At 36.1% G+C, this 27,241-nt stretch overlaps 1 protein-coding gene and 1 long non-coding RNA gene across 19 annotated transcripts in view; one reads left to right on the top strand and one right to left on the bottom strand.

Annotated features, from left to right (window-relative positions):
• The window catches only part of SKAP1 (src kinase associated phosphoprotein 1), a 331,562-nt gene that overhangs the window by 150,607 nt on the left and 153,714 nt on the right, over positions 1-27,241 (top strand). The window lies entirely within an intron of this gene.
• Positions 1,606-27,241, bottom strand: LOC103243601 (uncharacterized). Its single transcript, XR_005238743.2, has 2 exons — positions 14,873-27,241; positions 1,606-2,099 (listed from the first exon to the last, which is right to left on the bottom strand). It is a non-coding gene; the product is annotated as an uncharacterized lncRNA (long non-coding RNA).

Below are 27,241 nucleotides of genomic sequence, written 5' to 3'. Positions count from 1 at the left end.
CTTGAGAATTGTCAAGGCTGTGCTTACCGGGGAATTCAAAACATTTATGTATGTTAGAAGCAGGGGACTCATACGTTCTACGTTTAACAAGAGGCTTAACAAAGTTATATTCTGGCATGAGTAAACTCCTGAAGACTTTTTAAAAATATAGTGAAAAAGTAACATGAAATATTTACAATATGAATATCATAACCAAATTATTAGAACCACTACTTATGGTTGTTTTTTGCTTTAATAAAATGATGCATTTTTTAAAAGTGTTATCTAAAATCCTCTTGAGATTTGGAAATCAGCAGTTTCTTTTTTTAGTGTCATATTGAAAGTAATACCATGAATTGGGATGAAAATGCTTATTTTTTAAAGTTCTTGAGGAAGAAAAAGCCCATACACCACCAGTTATCCCAATCAGAGCTCTCAGGTATTGAAAAAAATGATACTTTTCATGTCTTTATGAAATCTATGAAAGTTTATTTTTCTCAAGTGATTGTTTCACGAAGTACTTGTCAACAAGGAGGAACTGAGCTCAAATAAACAACAATAATAATAATAATAGCAAACACTTATATGACTTTTATTATGTACCAAGGACTCTTGTAGGTGCTTTACATACATTAACTCATTTAATCCTAGCAAAAATCCCATGAGGCATAGTTCCTATTTTTATCTCCATTTTACAGATAAGGAAAATGAAACTTGCCCAAAGGTTAGATAGCTTCTCCCCGGAACAGAATATGGAAACTGTGAGAAATTAGGACTCAGACTTTTAGAAAGACCTTCCATGTAATTGGATGAATGATTTGTCTCTCTATGCCTATTTCAACTGTAGAAAATCATGATGTCTTCTATAAAAATCACATTTATGAAACATGCAACGTGTTTGCTAAGCAACAAAAAGGAAATATGTAGTATTTCCAGTCCTTTTAAAGCCTTGCAGTATTGGAGATCACTGTTCTTCACTGATGGCATGATGTAGGACTTCTAAGAAAGTTTTGCAGCCTTCTCATCACAACTCTCTCATCAGTAAAATATCAAATCCAAAAGTAGGTCTAGTTTAAGTGATAATAAGTTGTATACTTTTCTTAAAATTTGACCTTGTCTAGTCTATGATTGTGTTCGTTGGCAACAAAATTAGGTTACTCTGGAGACTTTTATTATTTTTCTTATTTTGCTCTAAGGTTAGCTCAGTTGTACTTTTGGAAGGATGGGTGAAGAGAAATTAGGCAAATACAAAGGTCTTTTTCTTTCTCCTATTTTTAAAGACCAATTTCGCGTTGTATCTTAGTGTACTAGGGTCTGGGTTGTGAGCCATTTACTTCACAATGAAAATTATGGCATTTATAGATCATAATTAGCTCTGAATTCTAGTCCGCCTAGAGAACTCAGCAAAGGGGTACATCCATTGGCTTGAGAGAAGGGGTTGGGAGAGCCACCTTGTGGCTGGAAGACGACCCAGCAGTCTCCAGGACTTGCTATGTTCAAAGGAGAAAGGAATGGAGATGAGGCTAGAAACCAGAGATAAATCAGAAATATCAATCACTAAATATTTGTGGGAAGTGGTAAGGGATATAAATAGAATCTATAACTACAATAACACTGAAGCTGTAGTTGTAAATATACATTATCCTCTTTAATATGACATAGAGTAGATTGAGAACTGAGAAATTATTAAGACCCCCACACCAAAAAAAGGAAGAAAGAAAACATTTAAGTTAAAATTATGTTCATTTTGTAATTCAATAAAGAAATCCCAGAGACATATTTTTAAATTTAATGTTGTTTTCTAAAGCACAGAAAAAGCCCCACAGACATCTGTTTGCATACATTGTGTGTCAGGCAACATCAGATCTGAATGGAATTTATCTAAATTTTATATGCATGGCTTGATGTAAATTGAAATAAATTGTACAGCATACTCTGCGTGGACATATTGGTTTTTCCATCGCTGCTTGAACTTTTAACCCCAGGGCCTGAGCCGGTCACACGTTGACCTGTCTGAACTCTGCTGGTAGATCCAAGTGTGGAAGGCTGACCTTGCATCCATGGCAACCATAAAGTAGGGTCCATGACTCTTCTCTCCCTTTCTCTCTCCTTTCTCCACACTCCAAACAAAACAAAACAAAACAAAACAAATTAGTATATTCTCGCACAGTCAGTCAGTGTAATCTTGGAATAGTTTTGCCAAAATGCATTTTGCCCCTAACCTAAGCTCTAAGCAAAGCTTTTTCAGCTTGCTTGTCAGATGTTAATGAAACTTTGAAATGAAAGCCTTTATGAAAGTTAATGGAAAAGACCCCTTCCTGGGACACATTCAGTTTGCTTGTCTACTATTATAATAAAATATACTTCACATACTCATATATTAAGTAATGTTGCTATAGGTGTGTTAGACATGCAGATGAAAATTATGCTTGTCTGGGAATTCAACATAATCCTTTGTGGGTGGATTAAAAAAATACCTACATAAGGTTTTACCACTACCTACAAAATCCACATCAGATCTAATGTTTTCCAGTGTCATGGAATGATGTATCTGAAAGGAGTAATAAGCATTAGGGATCTGGAGTTGATTTCTCTATTATAGGTTGTAGTCTCCATTTTAATTAAGGTGCTTTTATACTTTTGGTTTAATTTAGATGATCTTTAAATTCATGTAACAAAAATTATCACTTTCACAATCTTGATGGTAGTCTAAAGGTGTTATTGATTCATTCTTAAATTGAAATTCTGTTCATAGGATGTATTTGTGGTTCTTCATTTATTAATGTAAGAAGCATTTGTTGAATACTTATTATGGTAAATAACTTCTACCAAGTACTATGGGTGATTTTTTTTTTAAAGGTGTATACCTGCTTATAAGGAATTATAGTTTTGTTGCAAGATAGGTTATATTACTCAGAAAGAGAAAAACTAGAGAACAATTAGACAGCAGTGACAAATTCATAATTGTTTAAAATTGTGTACCAACTAACAAGGAAATGTGGTGTAATGGAGTGACCAACTGGGAGTGGATTCAATGAAGTAAGACCTCTTATGAACAAAGCCTTGAAAAAGGTGGTTGTCCAGGACGACTAAGTAGACATTCTAGGTGTGGGAGGTTTCATAGAATAAGCAAAATCTGGGGTTGTGTTGGTAATGTAGAATAGTTAATAAAGAAAAAAACATAACCAGAGAAAATGGGATATGTTACACTGGGAATAACAAGTATCTTTGAATGCTTATGGACTAATCTGCCATCTTTTCAGATCCTGGGGTCTCTATATATACTTCAGTTATTTGTTTCTGAAAGTTTCGCAACAACAAAAATTTTTAACACATTTGTCAGGTTTGAGCTATAGAGGCCTCTATTATCCTTTTTTAGAAAGAATGAAGAAAATTTTAACTTCTAGAAGCTTTATGTATAAACCTGAAAATCTCAAATGTTCCACAACTTGTCTTTGGGCAACTACAGGTAACAGGATTGATAGGAGAAGAGTCTGATGAAACTAAAGTTTTCATTTAGAGTGCCCATAAGGTAGTTTAAAAACAGCAACAAAAACACCACAAGAATATTTTTTTTGGTCAGGCCATATTGAAAATAAAAAAGGCAATATAATGTAAGCAAGAATCAGGAAATTCTCCCAGTGTGCCCTTAGCAAATTCTATGAACTTGTGAAGTTACTTTATCTCTGTGGGCCAGAGGTTCCTCATTTGTAATAATAAAAATATCTCACATATACTGAATCCTTACTTTATAGCAGGCACTAGTGTTCTAAACACTTTAATTTAATTCTCACAACAACCCTATCAGATTATTGTTCCCAGTTTACAGAACTGGGAACTCAGGGACAGGAAACTGAGGCACTCCCATCTTTTCCGGGATCACATCCAGCTAATCTAGCTTTAGACTTTATGTCCTTCAGCCACTATACCAGAGGTCAGTAAACATTTTCTATAAAAGGCCAGATAGTAAGTATTTTAGGCTTTGTGATCCATACAGTCTCAAGAGCAGCAAATGTGCAAATATATCATAGTGTGCAAGTGGCCTTAGACAATATGTAGATGGATGATTGTGGCTGTGTTCCATTATTATAGGCCAGGTGCAGTGGCTCACACCTGTCATTCCAGCACTTTGGGAGGCCAAGGTGGGAGGATCACTTGAGTACAGGGGATTGAGGCTGCATTGAGCCATGATTGTACCACTGCATTCCAGCAGCCTGGTCAATAAAGTGAGACCCTGTCTCTTTAAAAATAAATAAATAACAACAACAACAACAAAATTGACACTGAAACTTGAATTCCATATAATTTTCACATGTACAAAATATTATTTTTCTCTAACCATTTAGAAATATAAAAACCATTTTAAGCTTCTAAGACCTACAAAAAATGGTGTGGGTCAGATTTTGCCCAAGTCATAGTTTGACAACCCCTGCACTATACTATATTGCCTCTCAATATACAGAATAAGGAGTTGAACCTGATGGTCTCTAGTTCATTACTACTATTAAAGAAACAAAAATTTCCCAGTCAGAATGGATTTTATTAAAAAGACAAAAGATAACAGATATTGGTGTGAATGAGGAGTAAAGGGAACTGTTTTTGTTAAATAAATTTAATTCAATGACTTCCTAGCTCCAATGGTAGGGTTACCACTTTGAATTCAATACTATGTAACTAAAGAATTGAAACCTGTCTTGGAAAATAAGACTTCCCATAAATTGTCTTTGGAAAACAAAGACTACATCTAAAATGTCTCAGAAAGATGAACAATTACTTCTGTTTAGTTGATATTTTGAGAAAGATGTTTCATTATATCTTTTAAAAAGCCACTTTATGTTAATGGCTGTTCCTATCAGGTTGTGTTCCTCATGTTTAGTCTGAGTCTTTCATGATGCAGCAGAAGCTCATTAGCTCTAATTTCTAGAAGTGGAGATGAGCTTGCCTCTGTCTTCTACACAATTCTACAGTAACTTCTATAACTTCTACATCACCTCCTGCAGCTGAAGATAAGAATTTCCCATCATTCTCCCACACTTTTATTCTTTGCTTATCTACATTGCTTTCTGTTCTTCCAGCTATTATTGTAACTTTCAAAGGAATCTACTCCAAAATGTGTTTATCCTCTTGTATGATAGAACCAGGAATTAGACAGGTTAGAGACTTCCTTTCCTTATCTGTATTTAAAAGTTGGATTTCCCAAAAATGCATATACAAAAATGTCTATAAGTATCATTATTACATAAAATAAGTGTTTTTATAGGGGTCCATATGCTTAATTTATAGTTACTTTAGTTGTATAATACTTTGGTATTACATTAGATGTAGCAAATCATCTCTTCTTTTAAAATCAAGTAATATAGCTGATTGTGAATTTAAGACTCTTCATTTTTTCTTTTAGCTTTAAAACTCACAACCATTCCCAAGTTTACTTCTGTTTCCTTAGTATCTATTGAGGTGATGTGATAAAAACAAAATATAAAATCTCATGCATATTATGATGTTTCTGTGTATAATCCCCAGTTATAACCTTAGCATTCATACTCCTGAATAGTCTAGTGAACTGTGTGCCTTAGGGTTTCCCAAACATTGACAATTTATTTCATAGATAGCAAGAAAATATTCCCTTATTATTTAGCAACCTTCTATGTGCCTAGGTATGATAAATTCAGAGGACCATATTTCATCTTGGAAATGCCCATCGGAGTCAAATTTTTGAAGGCTTTTCTCCAAGCCTGTGTATTCTACAGATATTCTGTCAGAAAACTAATATTTTGTACATATATAGTTTTCTGACATAAGATGGTTCTATAGCCACAAAAATTGAGGAGCATGAAGGAAAGCAGTCCCTTTAAAGTCCACCTCCTTTATGTGTGTTCAATATGGTCTTAGCATACTTACTCAACAACTTTGGTCACAGAGCTGTAGTGAGACCAGGTGAATAAACTGCTTTTTAAGAGTAAAATGCTCATCTATTTATGCTTCCAAGACTACTGAGTAATATTTGATGAATTACATAGGCATTAAGGTAAAAGACTATTCACAGTTTATTTGAAGTAGTTGAGATGAGAAGTGATTTGAACAAGAATATCTAGGGAGAGAGAGCCTTCAAAAGAGAAAACCATACTGTGACCAGGAGACCCCCTTCCCTACCACAGTATCACAGGACAGTGGCCTTGGAATGCTCATCACCTGGTAACGTCTTAGCGTAACCAAAAAGCACATTTAAAGTTGCTTGTGAAGTAAGACTCTAATATTTCTTTGGCCAAGTTTGCTGCCTTTAAAGACCTTTATTTTGAGAACAATCTGTTCAGTGACTAAGCTAATCTATATGTTTTTGTCTTGTTTTTTCACTTTGTACTTATTTATGTATTATTTTTGTAGCATTTCAGTGATCTTTAAAAACTTAAATTTTAACTTCTAAATTTGAGCAATTCTATATTTTAAGATAAAGTTTAAAATATATAATTACCCAAAACACAGCTCACTATTTTAAAATTATTACTCCCTGTGATTTGACTTCTTCAAATCACTACCAGTCTTATATGGAAATTCCGTTTTTACAAATAATCTGTATCCCTCGCTGGACTCTGGCTTTTTGCAGCCCTAGCACAATGCTTGTCACCAGGTAAGTGCTCCCAGAGTGTTTGTTGACCTAAACAGTTGAACCGAACAGTGACAAAGAGGGTGGATTTTAATTGAGCATTAGAATGCACCACAGAAACTCATGGATTCTTTGTATTTTTGGTGGTTAGGCCCATTCTAAAGGAATGCTACAAATAAACAACTATAATATACCAGTATTGACTTCTTTGGTCATTTCACTTTGCTTGCAATAAGGTGGACAGCAAGGTAGGGTAGAGAATTGAAAGAGTAACTTCAGCATATACACATGTGAAAGAAGTTGAGTGGCACTTCAGCTGCTCCTCACCACTCTTAAAGGTTTTCCATGAAATGGAGGGGAGAAGGAACCTTCCCTTCCTGTTAGTGAAATTCCATAGCAATATAAGACACCCAAAGGTAACATAGTAGTACAAAAGTCCCTACATCTCATTGATTGTCTTTAAGTGTTTGGATTTGAAGTAAGAATATGTGATCTTCTACCCTCTGCAGAAAAAAAAAAAAAAAACATATTTATTAAAGATGTCCTATCAATATATTATTATAGTAGTGATTGGTTCAATTCCTGGATATAGTTTAGTATATATCATATCAGCCACCTGAAGCACTTTCTGGGAAAATGCTCAAGAAATATAGGCTAGCAAATAATACAAAAAGTGGTTTATGTTTGGGTCAGTGGGAGACTCAATAAGTTGGGGTAATTAGTATGTTTTGAATTCATTTTTAAGTTGTTGATCGCTACCATTGATCATTATGATAACGCTATTTTGTGTTGGATTATTTATTGTTGGTTTCCTATAATCTTAACAGAAAATCAAAATAACATAGTCTTCATTATACTTTTTGATAAATGATAATATTTTAAAAATTTTGTTGTGTGCAACCGAGGATGAGATGTTTCCTAATTCTGTAAACTCATTAGAGAAAGCTATGTGCCCTGATGCCTGTTGTAGCACTGAGACTACTGCAAGGTTCCTAACATGGTGGAAGAAAACAGGAGCCAGGGGACCATAAGGAAGGTCTAAGAAATGTAGATTCAGGCTGGGCGCGGTGGCTAACACCTGTAATTCCAGCACTTTGGGAGGCTGACATGGGCAGATCACCTGAGGTCAGGAGTTGGAGACCAGCCTGGCCAATGTGGTGAAACCCCTGTCTCTACTAAAAATGCAAAACTTAGCTGGGTGTGGTGGTGGGTGCCTGTAATCCCAGCTACTTGGGAGGCTGAGGTAGAAGAATTGCTTGAACCCAGGAGACGGAGGTTGCAGTGAGCTGAGATCGCACCACTGCACTCCAGCCTAGGTGACAGAGCAAGACTCCATCTCAAAAAAAAAAAGAAAGAAAGAAATCTAGATTCAATTCAGACACTCACAGAGTCTTTACCATGTGCAACGCATAATGCTAGGTGCTGAAGGAATATAAAGATGACTAATTGGGAATCTCCCTGCAAATTTATAATTTATTGGATATTGGGCTGATGGGAAGGGATGGTGGGAATAGAGAGGAAACAAAACAAGAAGATCTTTGCTCATCTTCCAAGGAGCAGTTTCAGTAGTCTACTAAAAACAGAAGCCTAATTATTAGGGATCTTAGAGTGAGTACTCAGAAACTAGAGGCGGTGGGTATATGTTACCTAAAAAAAGTTGTTTGGTGAAAAGAAGGAAAGGGATAAATGGTAAGAGGAGAGAGGACCTTTTTTGGTTATTTTGTTTTAGTTTTAGGAGAGGGGAGATCTGAGCTGATTTTCCAGCATATCAGAAAGAACCAGTCTAAAAGAGAAGATGATGGATAGAATCAGGTCTTGGAAAGGTAGAAATGGGTCAGTCAATACTGTATAAGAATCAGTCCTGGCTAACAGGCAGGGCACTCGTTCCTTAGAGAAAGGAGTTAAAGGATAGAAGAGATGAAGATATGGAGATATTTTTACTTGAAGGGAGGAGAAGTCAAAGCCATTTACTAAGAGTAAAAAGTCATGGAGTAGGGACTGGCCTAGGACTTAGGGAGACTGGAGAGTGGAAGTTTAAGGCAGCCATTAAAGAGATGTGATAGGATTAAGAGAAGACACATTATTGTTAAGCAGTAATTAATATATACAGTGAAAACCATCTCAATCTATTCAACAAACATTAATCACTAAATGGAGAATTCATGGAGGAGCAAAACGCTAAAAGATTCTGATCCATTTCGTTTTTAGGCTCACCCCTCATCACTCTCTTGGTGTAATATGTGGTTAATAAATATAATATAGCCTCCAGACCATGGAAAATCACATACAATCTCATACTGAGTTGTCTGTCCCTTTGACACCAGGACCCAGTCCTGAAGAAGTATCACATTCACAGAAGCACAATAAAAGTAGGAATTTCTGTCCTCAAAAATACCTGAAGCCCATTTTACAAGGCAACTTTCTCCTTCTTTTTCAAAATCCCCACAACTCCCTGGAGCCTCTCACTCTCCTGTCCCAGAACTCTCTCACAGTCCCATGCCATTCTGCCTTGTCTCTCTTAATCCTTGAAGATATGGGGTGGAGACTGCTTCTTTGCTCCCTGTCTTCTACTGTCTACCTAAGTATCTTATTCTTCACATTCTCTCCATACTGCATCACAAGGCCAAAACACTTGTCTGAAATGGCAGAGCCCTCCCTGGATGATGGTGAGTCTGGGAAGGACCTGAATTAGTGAAGCCAGAAACTCTTGAGCACACAGGGGAAATAATAGGCTAGGAACACTCATAGTTAAAAACTGTTTTCTCATAACACTGCAGCTTCATGACCTACGCTTATTTTGAAGAGGATTTGAAACCATGACCTGAAATACTGAGTCTACCTTTCGTCTTACCTCCTACATGTGAAACTCATGCCATAAACCCTAGACTCACAGGATTATTCATCATCATTCCCCAAACCCAGCCCTGTGCCTTCCACCTGGAGTGCCTTTCCCATCCTCCCATCCACCCACTCATCCTTCAAGGCCATGCTCAAACTCCCTCTTCTCTAGGTGGCTTCCTAGTTGCGCCAAGTTGGACTCAACCCCTTCCTGTCTTGCATTTTACTTGATCAGTTATCACAGCTGTTACCTACCACCATTTACCTGCATTGTATTATATACACTGGCTTCTCCAAAGGATTGTGGGCTGTCAGCACATATTAGACTTTCAGTAAATGTTTGTCAAATTGATCCCCTAAAATGTGATTGTATGGTCCAGACTTTCAAGTCACACACACACACACACACACACACACATATTCGTCATATCCTAAAGAACTTTCAAAGAACCTTGAGATAATAGCAGTCTCCTGTTCTATACTATGTCTTAATGTGCCACAGAGTGATAGCCTCCCCCTCTTCCCCCTTCAGTGATATCTGGAGGTTTTCCTCCCTTATACATCAGAAATACTGAAGGATGGAAAACACTATACCAGATAGATCCAAGATAAATGTTTACTTCCTTCAGTAGTCTAGCTTATGAGTATAAAGCCAAATGCTAGACAGTACACTGACACCACAAAGACAAACGAAATAGACAGGAACTTTAGAAAAGCGAAAGGAATCAGCCAATAAGGGCATGCTCCATTGTGTATGTTACAACTCAGGGAAGAGAAAATGGCAGCAAAACCAAATCTACATAAGAGTTTATATCCCTTTCCCTACTGAAATATGGTTTGTGCTGAAATGCCAACAATCTGTGATCACCCACATGAAATGAAAATGCTCATATTTATATGGTGCTTTTCATCTAGAGAATCCCAAGGTGCTTTATAAATTATAAATATGAATGTTCCTTATGCAATGTCCCTGATGTTCTCCATACACAAAATCCAGTTTCCGATGGCCAAAATCTCCCCCACGCCTGCCATACCACTGAATATTAAACCTTTTTATCAGATCACAATTTTTTATCTTTATAAAAATCCACTGTATTGAAAGGTCTACAGTTTACACTATTTGTCTTCTAACATATGCTGCATCCCTCCTACCCACTTCCCTTCCCCCACTAACATGGAAAGTGAATTCAATTAGATTTAAGACAAAGAGTAATTGCATTGGAAAATAGAAAAAATATCTCATCCCATAGTGATTAAGCTCTTTACCTTATAGAAGGAGTTTAACTCTTTCATGAAAACAGGATCTCATGAAATATATGAATACAGGGATTTGCTAAATCAAAATATAGTGTTTTGAAGCGAATTACGTAGTCATCAGGGAGCTTTTTGCTCCAAGGGAATAGCGTACTTCTCAGTATAAGATGCATAAGAAATATAAAATAAAGTCTAAAACAGTTATGAGTTTTTAATTTTTGTCTTTTAACTATTATTATTTTATAGTCAGTATCTCAAAATCTGAAACTTATTCTAAACTCTTGGATTCCTGAAAGTGAATTCAATCATCTACTTTTCTAGAATTAGGAATCCAGGGTAACCCCTTCCACATAGTTAATCAGAATCAGTCCAAGGAGAGCCTGAGTTATCCATGCTGCCAAAACTGCTTTGCCCGCAGCTTCTGACTAGTTGTTTGTTGATGCTCACTCTGACTTATGCAGAAAAATAATAAAATACTCTAATGTGACAGTTTCTTTATAGAAGTCCGGAAACTTTAGATGACCAATAGCTAAGGATGACATACAGAACTGTCATTTCCAATAAATATTTAAGGTGGGGAAGATGGTGTCAACTGCAAGGGAAACTGTTAAAAGGTAAACGTTGGAACATCTGGAAAGAGTCTGGAATCAAGAGGCAGGTCAAATGTGCAGGTATAGGCTGCAGTCAGCCCTGTGGGAGTGGCTGCTCAAGGTTGGAGTGCAGCAAACAGAAGAGATCTTTCTGAAAACAGGAAATAGGTTCAGGTGCCTTCAACTAAGAAATCTCCCTTCTTGGACCTTTTTCCACTTGTATTATTTAGGCATTTCATACCTGTCAGAGTGGTTTGGCTTAAGTAAGACTGAGACTGCCAAAATTTCTGAAACTAGCCCTGTTTTTATACCTTCAGTGGTCCTTCATAATGGTAAAGTTATATAGGTCCAATCCCTTATGGGCCTGTTTGTTGTTTTTAATAACCAATAAAATAAGAACCACACGTTTTTATGTCACATTTACAAAAACTCTAGCAGCACAAGGCATTGGCTTGGTTTCTCATGGCAGCATGGCTTTTTATCTTTTGAGTAGTGCCTAGACTGAGCCACATATATTTTTAATCATTGATGAGACTCTACTTTTAATTGGTTAATACCCTAAAAGGGAGGTAGGTCTGATTTAAAAGGTAAAGCAAGGGAATAAAACTGAACACTTGTTTTAGAAGTTTTGTACTACCTATCTCACCATTTGATCTTGTTTTGCCCCCATTCCTAACTAAGGATGATAATATCTGTAACTATTTGTAAGGTTATAAGGTCATTTATATTGTTCTTCAAGATCTGCTGGTGAAAGGCACTATATAAATAAATCTCCATGTTAGTAAATGTATATATTTACCCATATCTACAAAACCTCTTGTACATAGGACTGATTCATTTATTTATATGTACTTAGTTTGTTAATTTTAGCAAAATTTGTGTCATGATAAATAATTTAAAATAATTTTACGTGTTAACCAGGGATTAGAGAGACTGATTAATAGACTTAGAGTAGGCGAAAGAGTAAAATAAAACCACCATCTATTTAGGTCATGGAATCAAGTAAGTTTAGAAGTTCTTAAGTGAAATGTTTTTAGTCAGTCGACAACAGGGTAAGGCCTACCAAAAGGAGTATCCATAAGGAAGTAACACAAGGATTTTTTTTAAATCTAGAAATATGTGAGTTAGGAAAATTAATGTCTAACTCCTTAGAGAGTGCTCCTTTCAAGTTTGATAAAGGTCATTTTCAGGACAGTCTAAGAGAAGTTTCAGTTCAACTTCCACCAGCAAGCCTTCAGAAAAGGAAAAGTGGCTTCAGTTTCTGAAGCTGTTGTGCTTTTTTTTCTTTCTAATTAAAGATTATAAAATGTAAATGATTACCTGAATTCTGAATACTTTATAATAATATTTTCTATTTTTCTCTGAAAAAAAATGAGGAAGTTATCACTTTTTCCCAAGACTGGAATGGAGAGAATACCAGCCAACCATGATGCAGTGAATGTGTGCCAGTGTCTACTCCCAGCTGCTCACGTAAATCTTTCCTCACAGCAGGATTTGAACAAAAACTCATCACTTAATTGAATGGTTCAAATGCTACTGAGTAGGAAATTTTAGTTAGACCAGAATATTTGTAAACTTAAAGTAGATATATGTATTCTAGCAACATATATGGTATTTTGAAATATCGAAACAATTTTAAAGAAATCTGTGCTCTTATGCCAGTCGTGGGTATTACTTGTAATAGGACTTTGAAAGTATTTCTTTTATACTATAGCTGTTTCGTAAACAACAACCACCTTGCTTCATTTTCCTTTTTACTTTTGAGCTATTCGCAACCTCTTTTCCAATAGTGAGAAACAATGCAATTAATTTTCTCCAGCGCAATCATGCATAGATTTAATAAGCATCCGAAGGTAGGATCCATCTGTAAAGTATGCGTTGCATGCTAAATTACTTCTCTTCTGTGGTTTTTTTTTTTCTTTCCAAACCTTAATTAATTGAAGAAAAAAATGTTTATTAAAGTGGGAACAGGCTGGGCTCTGGCTCTCCGTCTCTGGTTCAAAAGTTCATACAATTCCCTGAAGGCTCATCTGAATGTGTGTGTCTCCCTCTCACAATCTTTCTCTGTCTCTATAGTAGGGATAAATGCCTAGAAAAGGTATATTGTTTTATTCCCAGGATCAATTTTAGTGATCTTGAGTAAACTAAGTTTTTCTATGTACAGATTTGCATATATCATATGTGTATATATGTTTTGCATATATTACATGTTTACATAAATAGTATATACACATAGACACATAAAGGTGTTATTTACTCATTTTCCTAATGCTTAGAATTTTAAAAAATTTTTATATTACTCTCAGTGGTATCTTTAAACAGGATGTAGATGGAGACCAGGAAGTATAATTCTACAGGTGGATCTCAGACAGGAAATTAAAGGAATTATATATGAAAAGAAGCTAGATCCTTATGGATAAATTTAGACCAGACACAAAAATATTAAATATATCCAAATAGAGCAATGTTTACCCATAAACAGAGAAATGGAAAAAAAAAAAAAAAAAAAAACAGGAAGTGACTCACTCCTGTGAGAGGCTTTGGAAACTGAAGACATTTCCTGAGCTGCAGCAAGCTTTATGTGACCTAGGTGAAAAATGGCAAGCTTATTGTAAAAGAAAAAAAGTATCTTTAAAGATGGACTCAGAATTTTTCGAATCCTTTCAATTGCTTGCCTAGGATGTTATCACCTTTCTTTTCTTTTTGCAAGTATGACTTTTTTCTCCTTATCATGTGCTACAATTTTTAGATCCTTGTTTAAAAAAGAAAGGAAATACAAGTAGTAGTTTATGTTCAAATTACTAGTTTCTCTTTTTAGTTTAAAGTGCTGTAATTCTTCTTCCTTAACACAAATAAGGTTTGCACTGTCACTTCCAGATTTAGACGTCTATGGAATCAGAAAACAGTGCTGAACTTGACTGTGATCTTGCCCGATTGAAGTCAACTTCCTTTGCCCAGTTGCTTCGTGCAAAACATAGTGATCATATAGGAGACTAGCAGAGGACTTTCTACAGGTTGTTTCATTCTCTCTTTTAGACTTTTGTGCCTAAAACTACTGGTCTGTTAGTCTAAATTTTTACAAATAGACATTTAAGTTGGGAAAAAATAAGCAGTACCGAAAGCTATTTTACTTTGGTGTAGATGCAGTCTTTGTCATGGTGGCTCTTTTTGTCACATACATGTACCATCATATACCCTTGCCATGCGTCAGATGAGCCATGGGGACATTCCTGGAAAGAATTTTAAGGAATCAACATTCCGTATTTTCCTCTCAAAGTAACCGTTGCTACTATATATTGACATGTACAGATTTAGGCCACTTTTGAAAACTTGTGAGTCAAATCACATGGAGGTGATGCTGAAGTATCATCACACATAACAGCCATAAATGATGCCTTGGGAACTTGAAGACTATACTATGTAGGTCACGTACTATGTAGGGCATCTACTTTTGTGTATTACATGTCATAATCTCCCCACACTCAAAATTCTGTGACTTTTGGAAGAATCTCGATATTGCTTTCTACACAGATTTTGGTTTAGACTTCTGTGAAAACCCTGAATTGAATAGCTGTGGGTTTCACAAATTACATGCATGTAAACAACATACCTTTGAAAGGAGGACGTGTGGGCCCTTTCTCCTATATGCTTATGCCTCTGTTGTCGTAGATTGGCGTCCTTTGTGAGCTATTCAGTGACATTTCAGAGCCATTTTGCTCTGCAGAAAACCCGCAGTTGTGTTTCTTTAGCTGACACTGTGGCACTTGCACTCGAAATTGCTAGTTAGAAAAAAAAATTGTTGAGGCCGGTGGCTGTAATCAGCGTTGTTGCTGTCTGTTTCCTCAGACTAATAGCAGAGAGATCCGAGTCTGAGAGTTCAAACAGAGGTTATCTTTCCCAGGTAGCATCTCGTCCAACGAGAATTTGATTTTTTTCTATAGGACTTTACTCCATTAGATTAATGAAATTTCAATGAGAGCCTGGCGCCCCCTGAAGCTTTGTTAAGAAAACAAATGGTGATTCTGTAGGTGTGACAGCTTGCTTGGAGAGTTACCAGAAGGTGAATACATCCCCACAATCCAGGCAGCCTGGAACACATTGATCTCTATTTAAAGCACCAATCGGATTTTTGTTAATTATAAATGATTGATCTGCAGTTTTTTCCTCTCTCTCCTCTTACATGTGTGGTTCCCCCTCCTTCCCGCACTTCTAACTTCTTTGCATGCTGAGCGCAGAGCTTTTTGTTTAAAGGAACAATCATAGAGAGCAAATTATAGCAATACCCAGCAGCAGTGCTGTTGTGAATGTCATTGTCAGAGCATTCACTGTTCATCCCACAGAGGTGAGCCTTGAAGTAGATTTCAGTCTGACTCCATGTTCCCTCTTTACTTAGCTTATTTCTAAAGTAATGGATGATTTTAACAAAAAGAAAACCATAGAATCACTAGACTAGTATCATAGATGCTATCATTATTATGTTTTAAAAGCTGACTTGTAAGCCTTGTACACCAATTCCCCAATACTAACTCAGGATCTCGTATGTACCAGGATATGATGTGTGACCAAGCAAGCCCGTGTGGGACAACTAGGGAAATATCTAAGGGATATCCAAGGAATATCTTAAGTAAACTAAGGGAATATCTCTGACCTTAAATCTCAATTTATAGGCATTTAGGTGATTAATACACCTTTTATCATCTCCATGGAGTAGTTTTCAAATAATGTTTAGAAGGCTTACTGAATTCAAAAACAGACACATGTATTATTCCTGATAATTGCTCACCACATATAGTTCTGAAGACCACAGAAAAACATTCCAAGCTTCTTTGTGGATCTATTTTAGTGAAAGTATCTGAGTTTTAAATGTATTTATTTATTGAATATAAAAGCACGTAATTCCTTCTAGTTATTTATAACATACACAATACATAAAGAAGTTAATTTACGCAGCTCTTGGAAAACATATTAGTAAAAATTACAGCTTAAGGATTACAGATATTAATGTATTATATTGAAAACTGCATTGATTTCACAATCTAATACAAATGTAGATTTTTATGAATGTGTCTTTCTTAAGTTTGAGCCTTTAATTAAGTTTTAGGACATGTATTTTCAAGTTAGAAAAATAAACTTGCCCCAGTGTGCTTTTTTAAAAATTGTCTAAATAATCCACAAGAGATTGTTGTAGACCAAGAATCTTACAGTAGTTTATAGTTTGCAGTGACACTCCCCTTAAAAATCCTTTAGATTTGAAGAAGTGTTACCTCATTTATTTGCATGTCCTGAAACTTTGCTTAACTTCCTTATGAGTTGCAGTATCAGTAACTGTGTATGATAAATTCAACAGCATAAGAGTAATTCTGCGTTTAAAGCAGCAGCATAAAATGGTCAAGACCTGCAGTATAACATACCATATCTCCCCACACCCAAAATTCAGTGACTTTCTGAAGAAGCTTGCTATTGCTTTAAAAACAGGTTCAAAGTCTATAATACTCATCTAAATAAGAGAGGTGTTCTGACAGAACTTCCCTATAAGGTAATTATTTAATGATCCTGTAAATACTCTTGAGAAGACTAGATTTAAAGTATAATTTTGTGATGTAGTGTTTTTTCCTGGTATCTTAAAATATGTATTTTTTGTTTTTATTGTTGCTTATTGTGTTTATCTCATTTTAAATTAGCAAAAGTCATTAAGGCATGTTTATAAATAATTTTAACTATGACTTTTAAAATCAGATTTTGAATTAGCCAGAGAAAAAGTGATGTGTTTTTTGGTTTTTGTTTGTTTGTTTGTTTTACAAATGTTAGCATATCAGAATAGTTGTTAACGTCAGTGGCTAAATGATTGACCAATGACAACATTAAGAAATGAGCAATCATGGCAAATTCATGAAGTTGTTTTCATAAAATGCTTCCAGAGGGCTGATTTTAAAATGTTTTAGTTTTATCACTGTTGGAGGTTTTCTTTTTTCTTTTCTTTTCTTTTTCTTTTTTTTTTTTTTTTTTTTTTGAATAGGCTAACTAATGATTTTCATTAGTGTATTTGTAATTTATATGATTTTAGTAGGTTATACCAAGGTTAAATAATTTAAAGAAATAAACCCTTATCTGATATAAGATAGCTAATGAAGTATATTAGATACTTGCCCTATTGCTGTATGAAATGGATCTCCAAAGCTAACAACAGCTTTCTGCGGGAACACAAATCTCTATATAAATATCCAAATGTAGCAAGATGTTGCAAATTTTTAAAGATATGCCATAAAAATAGATTAACGCTAGTATGCAGCCCTGTTCGACTGAATTACAAAGGGATATCATGGGATTGCCAGTGACATTCACATAAATAAAAAATCAATTCTTAATGATGAGGCAGACTTGTTTTAGCGCATTACCCAGGTTAAATGAGAGCACACAAAGACATCAACTCCTATAAGACTAGTGGAATCACTGTATATTAATATGATTTAGGGAGCTACACACCTCGATGGAATAATTGTTATTATATCTATAGAGCCAGATGGCACTTGGTGTAAACAGCCATTGAGCACCTCAAACACAAGTGCGGCAGGTGATCTTTAAGATGTTCTTGCATCCTGCTCACTCATCTTATCATTGGAATCTGCGTTACTGTTTGCAGAATGATTTGATTGCCAGTACGCAAATTTTTCAGGATGGTGCTATTGTTCAATAGGGATATAAGAATATAGAATGTCCTCAGCAGGAGAATAGATGAAGCAGAATAGATGAGGCAGCTGCCTGGATTTGTGTGGGTGAGCACTGAATTTTTTACAAGAAAGAGAACAGAGAGAGTAATTTTTTTTCCAGTGCCAGTGACCCCAAAATTCAGAAAATTTAAAAAATTAACTCTCAAATTTTCAGTGAAGTGGGCTTTAGTAATTACTATTTTCAAAGTAACTCCATGAAGGTGGTCAACAGGTATAAAAATTTGTGCTTGCAAAGTTAGAGAAATGCAAGTTCTGAGCAAAAGTTTATGATTTTGTTTTTGTTTTTGTTTAAGACAGGGTCTACTCTGTCACCCAGGCTGGAGTGCAATGGTGCCATCATAACTCATTGCAGCCTCAAACCCCTCCTGCCTCAGCCTCCTGAGTAGCTGGGACTACAGGTGCATGCCACCATACCCAGCTAATTTTTTTGTCTTTTGAAACAGTCTCACCATGTTGTCCAGGCTGGTCTCAAACTCCTGGCCTCAAGCGATCCTCCTGCCTTTGCCTCCCAAAGTTTTGAGATTACAGGTGTGAGTCACCACACCAGGCCAGAAGTGTCTTAATTTTTTGTAAAATATTTTTCTTTTCTTTGAATATTTAAAATTGACTTCTGCTAACCCTAATTATCCAGTTAAAGAAATCTCATTCATTTATTCAACAGATATTTATTGGGTACCTACTATGTGCCCTGCAGGCACTGTTCTAGGCACTGGAGATATGTCAGTGAAAAACCCTGCCCTCATATAGTTTATATTCCTCAGCGGGGCAATAAATGAAATGGCATGATATAATGTAAACTAGGTGAGAAATAAAATAGGGAAGAGAGACAGAGTGTGCTAAAGTACAGTGTAAAGCTTAAGATTTGCCTTTCCTTCCTCAGGAACATAACACAGATTATCTGGGAAGAATAAAAGAGGCTGGGGAAGTTCCTGTTTGTCTTCTGACTTAATCGATCTTGTGAAATTCTAGTGCATTGTCTGATAACCCACCTGCTGTTATAGCCTCAGCTCAGTGGCTAGGGTTAAATAGTTGGAATGAGTGTTCAATGCAAGCTTAGGTTATCTTGGCTTGAATTAAATTTAATAATGTTACATACTTTTTTAATGGTTTGGTTTCTTTCCTCTGATAATAGCATTTAAAAACATACCATCTTTAGTTACAAATAATTCTTGAATTGCCCCTTTCTCTACCTTATAACCCATGATTTCTAGTTTCTAATCATCAAGGACATGAAACTGGCCTCATAGAGGAAGTGTTATCATAGTAGATTTAGTGGATTTTGATATCCAAACATATGAAACAGATTTTTCAAGTATCTAAAATAGAGAATGTGCCTCAAAATTTTGAGATATTGTAAATTAAATCCATCAGTCCCCTAATAATAAAATTCATACTAATTCTGAGAATATTTCCACCACCCACTCCAGGGTACTATTGACTGCCTAACTCCTGGATTTTAAACTTATGTTTAGTTCTTCAGCAGATGTAGTTTATTATGTAACTGCAGCCACTCTTTAGGTGAAACATGGTACATGTTCTGAAATACTCCTTTAGTTTAGATGAAAAAATAAAATTCCTTTTGTAATATGACATAATCTTCATTCAGGTTTACTTTTGATTAAATATTAATTCTTTATATTATATATACTTATTGGTGCATAGATAAAAAATACCGAAAGGATGCGTCCTAAAGTGTTAATAATGACAACAGGTTACAACATAATAGGGCTAATATTTTTTTTTCCTTTTACTTTTCTGTATTTTCATTTTTTTCTGTAATGAACTTGCATTCTTTTTGTAATCAAGAAAAAACTCTCAATACTATTTTTTGAAAGCTAACAGAGCCTAAAAATTTATATTTCTGCTTAACACAGTGTCTCACAGCTGGCAAATTTTGTAAATATCAGAAAGTAGTAGAAATCAGCAAACATTAATATTCAAATAATGCTGTGAAATTACTAATTTTACCTATTTCTATTTATTGTACTTAAACAGTACAGTGCAAAATTTGATCAGTTTATCCCTTCTTTTATTTCCAAGACATCAAATTTTTTTTAAAAAGTAGGCAGGAATTTTTTTAATGACATGCCAGATATACCAAATTTCATAAGGAAACATGTTTTTAATTTCAGGCCTTTGAATATGATATTACTCATAAGCATGAGTATTTATGAATGTGTAGGAAAAAGAGGCTTGAAAACTTTATTTCTTTTAGCAATCAACAATATTTAGCCTATCAGAATGCTTGAATAGATAAACATTCCTACTGTTTTAATTTTGAATATAGATTGCCTCGTGCTGATGGGAAGTATTGTTAATTTTAATAAAATTAACTTTATATTGTTATTTCACCGCTTTATAATAATTTTACATGGTGCCCTGGGGATGCCTCTGTTTTACATTATCAGGTATCACATTTGCCATTTGGTTGGCATAGCAGCGTTCAGCTTCACTTCTCTGTTCAATTGCCTGAAGCCACAGTATTCATGTTATATTACAAGTAGCTATTTTGCTATACACTGCACAAGTTTATATACTTTTATTTTATATGTCTATATCATTCTTGTATTTTCTCAAAATCATCGTTTTGTGCTATTTCCCAGCATTTCTCTTGCTTGCCTTTAGGAAGACACAGTTATGATAACAAGTTGGCTAAGATTCCTAGCAGTCTGCCTCCAGTACTAAAATGTTTAAATTTCTTTTCTTTGTTTTGCTTTTTTTTTTGAGACAGTCTCACTCTGTCACCCAGGCTGGAGTGCAGTGGCGTGATCTCGGCTCACTGCAACCTCCACCTCCCCGGTTCAAGTGAGCCTTCTGCCTCAGCCTCCCGAGTAGCTGGCACTACAGGTGTATGCCACCACACCCGGCTAATTTTTGTATTTTTAGTAGAGACGGGGTTTCACCATGTTGGCCAGGATGGTCTTGAGCTCCTGACCCCAGATGATCCACCTGCCCTGGCCTACCAAAGTGCTAGGATTACAGGTGTGAGCCACTGTGCCCAGCCTAAATTTATTTTCAATCTGGTAGTCAGCCACTATTTTGATAGATTCTTAGCCAGTGCTTCATTGTTTTTTATGAATTATAGCTTAAAAATCCCTTAAGATATAACTTTTTAGAGAGAGAGAATTATTGCTATTTAAAAATAAGGGGAAATTATTGATGACTTTCATAACTCACTGTATGTCAGACAGATCACTGAGAGATAATTAGAACACACATTCATTAAATGTTACCACTTGTCTTAAACTCTCCCACGAATTAATAGAAATCAGACAGACTATCAAATAATCTATTCGAGAATTCAATATTTGTCAAATTAAATATCACTGTTACTAAATATACAGTAATGAAATTAAAGATATACCAAGTTCCTCTTGAGTCAGTCCATGTTTTTACCAATTTTTCTCTTTTTTAAAAAACACAAGTTTATGACTTGTCTTTGAGTTCCATCTGCTTTGAATTCTGTTACATGTTTTTATTATGATGCTATGTAAGAAGTAAGAGTGTGCTAAAACATTTTGGTTAACTGTGTCAAATATTTATTGTGAACAATTCTAAATATACGTTTTAAATAGGCTTTCTTTTCCACTTGAGTTTGTATATATGTGTTGATAAGCAAGCTGATATATGAGACCTTATGTACAGCTGACTGGTATTTGACTGATAAGCTAATGAACCCTAGAGTCTGAGCAGCATTTAACTAACTGATAAATAATAACAAGCAAACTAATCAATTTAACCCTGTTTTAGTACTTAATAGTCAGAAAGCACATAAAAAATAGTACTGAGAAGTTTTTATAAAAGTGTGCTTTATATTGGCATTTTTGTTTTTCAGAAACTGCCTCCTTTTTTTTCTTTCTTACCAAAAATTTCTGTGGCTAGTAGGAACTATGTCTCTGCTTTGAATTATACCATTATTCCATGTTATTAGGAATCATATATCACTTCCTTTCACACCTTCGAGTTTAATATTTTGTGTACACTCTTTTAGTTAGAATCTTGGAACGATATATAATAGTCTTACCTGTGGTTCTACTAAAAAAAAAAATGTAATTGCCCTGCCATTCTCTTAAAGCCTAGGTTGCTTATTAGATGTATTTTTCATTTTCTGTTATTATTGTGAATTTTGTAGGTTTGAGAAATGTTGCTGACTATAGGTAATGAAAATGTGGAACCAGGTGGTAAGAGTCACTCCTGTGTTCTAGTTGTGGCACTGGCACAATTTGCCAAATAACTTTGATGAAGAAATTCAAATTATCTAGATGATTTTTATTTTATTTATTTATTTATTTATTTTTGAGACGGAGTCTTGCTCTGTCACCCAGAGTTGGAGTGCAATGACACGATCTTGGCTCACTGCAACCTCCACCTCCCGGGTTCAAGCAATTCTCCTGCCCCAGCCTCCCGAGTAGCTGGGATTACAGGTGTGCGCCACCAAACCCGGCCAATTTTTGTATTATTAGTAGAGACAGGGTTTCACCATGTTGGCCAGGCTGGTCTCGAACTCCTAACCTCGTTATCCACCCTCCTCGGCCTCCCAAAGTGCTGGGATTACAGGTGTGAGCCACCGCTCCCAGCGAAAATTATCTAGATGATTAAGATGAGCAATATGAAGAGGAGTTATAAGAAAGTGGGGAAGCAACTATTAAGCTGATTTCAAAGCCAAAACAACTCTTGCTCTTGAGGAAGAAGTCAAGTGTGTGTGTTTGTTATGGGATGTTACAGATGTTAATTTGTCTGTTGAATGCTTAAATAACTTAGATCCACTCAGTAATTCCTAGTTGGTTGTTTGCCTCTGGCTGAATTCGTAAACTTTATTTTTGCTTTTCTAGTTCAAATACTTAAGAGATCCTACATATACTATTTGAAGTGTTACATATAGCGATTGCAATGGCAATAATACAAAGAAATTTCTTGCAGAAATTTAGCAGGACATGGGGAGAATTTGGGGCTAAAAATTGTTTGCATAATCTCCATTCTGAACCAGAATTGGAGACAAATGACCCATAATGTGCACAACAATTCAATGGCTATTAATATATTTCTGAATTTTTAGAGGAAAATTATTTCAAAAGATTTTATGAAGTTTCTGAATGTAGGTACTTTGAATCATGTTTATAAATATTTTACCTGCCTTGAATAGATTAGTTTTGCCCAATAACAATTTCAGAGTAGCTAATGTGGCAATATAAATATGAATATTTAGGGGGGCATTTTTTCCTTATACAGTAAACGTGATTAGTAATGATTTCTTTTACATAAATTTTTTTATAGAACATTGCTTTATAAAGGAAACTTGAAGTTAAGTTTGAGGAATTACATAATGAAATATTCTGGGAGTATGTGGTTTAGGTATAATTACAAAAGTGAAAATATATAATTTATGCATGCACAATACCTCTCATTGAAGGTTATAAAAATAAATCGTAGTATATATTCCAGGCTTCACATTTCTGATATGCATCACTATATGATTGAAACAGCCTTCCTGCTATGGTCTAACAATAATTCCACATTCAGAAACACCTAAAATTTAGTCTTATACAGCAGACCTTCTCTGTAAGGTAAAATGAATAACACCTCATTTGTCTTCTTGTTTGTTTATATGTTTTTTCCTTTCACCAAGCATTTGAGGTAGCCTTCCCAACCTGTGTAAGACTTTTCCCCAAGCTGAGTCACTGCTATCAGAAATTACTGTTGCAATCATTTATTGAGAGCCCTTTATGTGCTAGGCACTGTACTGGCTGTTTTCCATATATTATCTCATTTTAACTCTCACAGTAATTCTGTAAACTAGATATTACCATTCCCATTTCACAGATGTGGACACTTGAGAATCAGAGATGTTAAGTAACTTTCCTAAAGCCATACTGCTCGACTATGGCAAATCAGGACTGTTCATATACATCTGACTCCAAAAGTAAATGTCTGAGAAAACAAGGAACAGATTAAGGAGCAATATTCAGAATTCCTGTCTCTTTTTCTCACCACAGAATTGCACATAATGGCTGTTATGATTTCTGGTGGGGAAAAAGATAAATGATAAAAATGCAGCATTTGTTTAGGGTCAGAGGATCAAAAAGGTTCATAGGAAATATTGACATAGGGGTCTCCCTTTTTTTTTTTTTTTTTTTTTTTTTGAGATGGAGTCTTGCTCTGTCACCCAGGCTGGAGTGCAGTGGCATGATCTCAGTTCACTGCAACCTCCGCCTCTCAGGCTCAAGCGATTTTCCTGCCTCAGCCTCCTGAGTAGTTGGGATTACAGGCGCATGCTACCATGCCCAGCTAATTTTTGTATTTTTAGTAGAGACGGGTTTTCACCATGTTGGTCAGGCTGGTCTTCAACTCCTGACCTCGTGATGCACCCACCTCAGCCTCCCAAAGTGCTGGAATTACAGGCATGAGCCACAGTGCACGGCCAGGGATCCTTTTTTCTCTCTAGACTCAGTATGACCAGAAAGGGGAGTTGATATCGTATAAAGGAGAGGGGTGTAAGTAAGCTTTCTGCTCCTTTTCTAGAATCACCACTCCCATCTTACTCCCTTATTCAAATGTGTTGCTAAATGCCTCTTTCCTCATCCATAATAACATCTTGGCCATAAAGCAAATACCACAAAAGGACATTTAGAGATGGCTGTGAGGATTTGGAGAGCTTAGAGAGTAAATGCACCAAAACCATAAAACATGGCCCTCTCTGTGTGTCAGAAGGGGACTCAGGCCTACTATAAGAGAAATCTCCATATATTAATAATTGCTTTGTAGGCAAATCCACAACTCGAAGTCTTTCAATACAACTTTCATAAATCTCAGCAACTACGAATTTCAGTGTGCTGAAAACTACCAATCTGGTAACCTGATCAGAGTTTAATGACTACTGTGGGAGAATTGTGTTGAACTGTGAACAAAATCCAAATACTTTCAGTCTTACCATGTATGTCTCCGCCAATTCTTTGGCAGCCCCTGAAAGGCAGGTCCTCCCAGACTTGGCTAAAGTCTGGTTTCCTTTAAGATTTCCATCCTTCTACAACTGCTAAAATATATGCTAGTCGACATAGATTTGTTCTCTAGTTAAGGTGAGAGCAAAATTGTCAAAGATGTGTAGATCCCTGAATTACTTATAAAAAAGGGATATATTGAATATAAGTGTATTTTTTCCCACAACGTGCCAATTGTGCTTTTTGGAAGCTGTTTTTGAACATGATGACAGAGTATATCTGAACATAGAAGTCACCTGTGTACTCATATCCAAGTCTCCTTCATAGATCATCCATCACCTTTGAAATCAGCAGAACCCAACATAGGCCCGTGTGCCTCTGAGTACACTGAAAAGAATGACATTTTGTAAATTACCTGTGCTAAAATGGCAAACAGTCTTTCCTCCATGTTCTAATAACTACTCATGAGTGGTCAGTTTCAATGTTTCAAACCCACTATACAGTTTGTATTTGATATAGAATGTCTTAAAAGAAATTGGCCTCCACAAATTATTTATCTTTATTGGTTCTATTCATGACCTACTTTTTAAAAACATTATTATAAAGGATAACCCCATTAAAATCAGAACAACTATGAATGTTTGCCATAAATGGAGTTGAATGGGCCAGTCAACAAGTTGGCAGGTCTTACTAGGAGAAGGGACTGTGTGGGATTTAGCAAGAAGGAGGGGGAAGCAGGTGGAAAGGTAAAGGAAATCTTAGCAATATGAAAGGGAGGGAGCAGCTCCTTTACCTGTGAGCTGAGTTTAGGCTGGGCAAACAATTTCAAAGTTACATCCCAGGCATTCTAAGAGGAGTAGACAGAGAATGGCATTGAAATAAACTGAGTAATCACGGTGTTCAAAGAATGACAGGTGAGAGTCTGGGACATTAATCAGGGAGGGAAGTACAGTCTGATCTCAGAAAAGGAGGCTGGCTAGAGTCCCAATTCTGCCCTGGGGAACTAGCTAGGTACAAGATGCCCAGACGGAAGGGCCAGTTAGGCAGACTGAGAGCACATTGTCCTCCTTATTCCTAAGTTATTTCCCACCCAGAGGGAAACAGAATGGAGCAGCAGCTTGTATCCAGCTGTCGCTCACTTTTGAAGAGGAATCTATCCACCACCACTAAGATCTTCAAGAGTTAGTGAGATCCTGCCCCCTGCCTGCCGCTAGATTATAGTTAGAGTGAAATATAGCCAGTAAGCCAAGTCAGTAGACATATGATCTCTGCTGTACGGTTGATTGGATCAAGGCTGATGCATCCATAGATGGCAGAGGTTATTATAAGCACCTAGAGTCAGAGTCTGAAAGGGTTAAATAACTTGCCCCAGGTCACAGACCAAGAGGAAGTTGAACTGTGATTTGAACCCATGCAATCTGATTCCAGAGTTTATCCTGGCTTTAAGCACTATGCTATGCTGCCTTAATGATATATACATCTAAATTTTATTATTATTTTATTTTTCTTATTACATCTAAATTTTCGATACAACTTTAAACATGTCTTCCCTTAGGAAACTTTCTCCAGTTCTCTATCATAATCTACTCTAATCACTTTTCTCTGCATTCTTTCATCAGTTATGCTGGGTGGCAGGGGGAAGCTCGTTTGTCTTGACTCAGAGCAGGAATCACTTGATATTACCTATATTTTAGAAATGCCCGACACGTCTAAACCACAACTTCATTGGGGTTTCTGTATTCAAGTAAGTATTAAATTATATTCTGTCTCTGAAATAGGAGCTTGACTCTCCCAAACATCTTCTTAACTAGAAAATGCACTAGTTTATGACTATTTTAGAGATCTTAAAGTACTTGCTTTTTTTAGCCAAACTGAGAAAATAATTACATGGAATTGCATAATTGCTAAGAGTGGATGGCATTTTGTAGTTTTTGTTCCCTCAAATGGGTGGGTTTGCATTTATCAGAGGAGCACAAAAATGTGCAGTTTTCCTTACCAAAAAAAAAGGGCAGTTTCGCCGGGCGCGGTGGCTCAAGCCTGTAATCCCAGCACTTTGGGAGGCCGAGACGGGCGGATCACGAGGTCAGGTGATCGAGACCATCCTGGCTAACACGGTGAAACCCCGTCTCTACTAAAAATACAAAAAAAACCTAGCCGGGTGAGGTGACAGGCGCCTGTAGTCCCAGCTACTCGGGAGGCTGAGGCAGGAGAATGGCATAAACCTGGGAGGCGGAGCTTGCAGTGAGCTGAGATCTGGCCACTGCACTCCAGCCTGGGTGACAGAGCTAGACTCCGTCTCAAAAAAAAAAAAAAAAA

Source organism: Chlorocebus sabaeus, chromosome 16 (assembly GCF_047675955.1).
Source record: "Chlorocebus sabaeus isolate Y175 chromosome 16, mChlSab1.0.hap1, whole genome shotgun sequence".
NCBI classification, from domain to species: Eukaryota; Metazoa; Chordata; class Mammalia; order Primates; family Cercopithecidae; genus Chlorocebus; species Chlorocebus sabaeus.
This window is presented reverse-complemented; position numbering and strand designations above follow the sequence as displayed.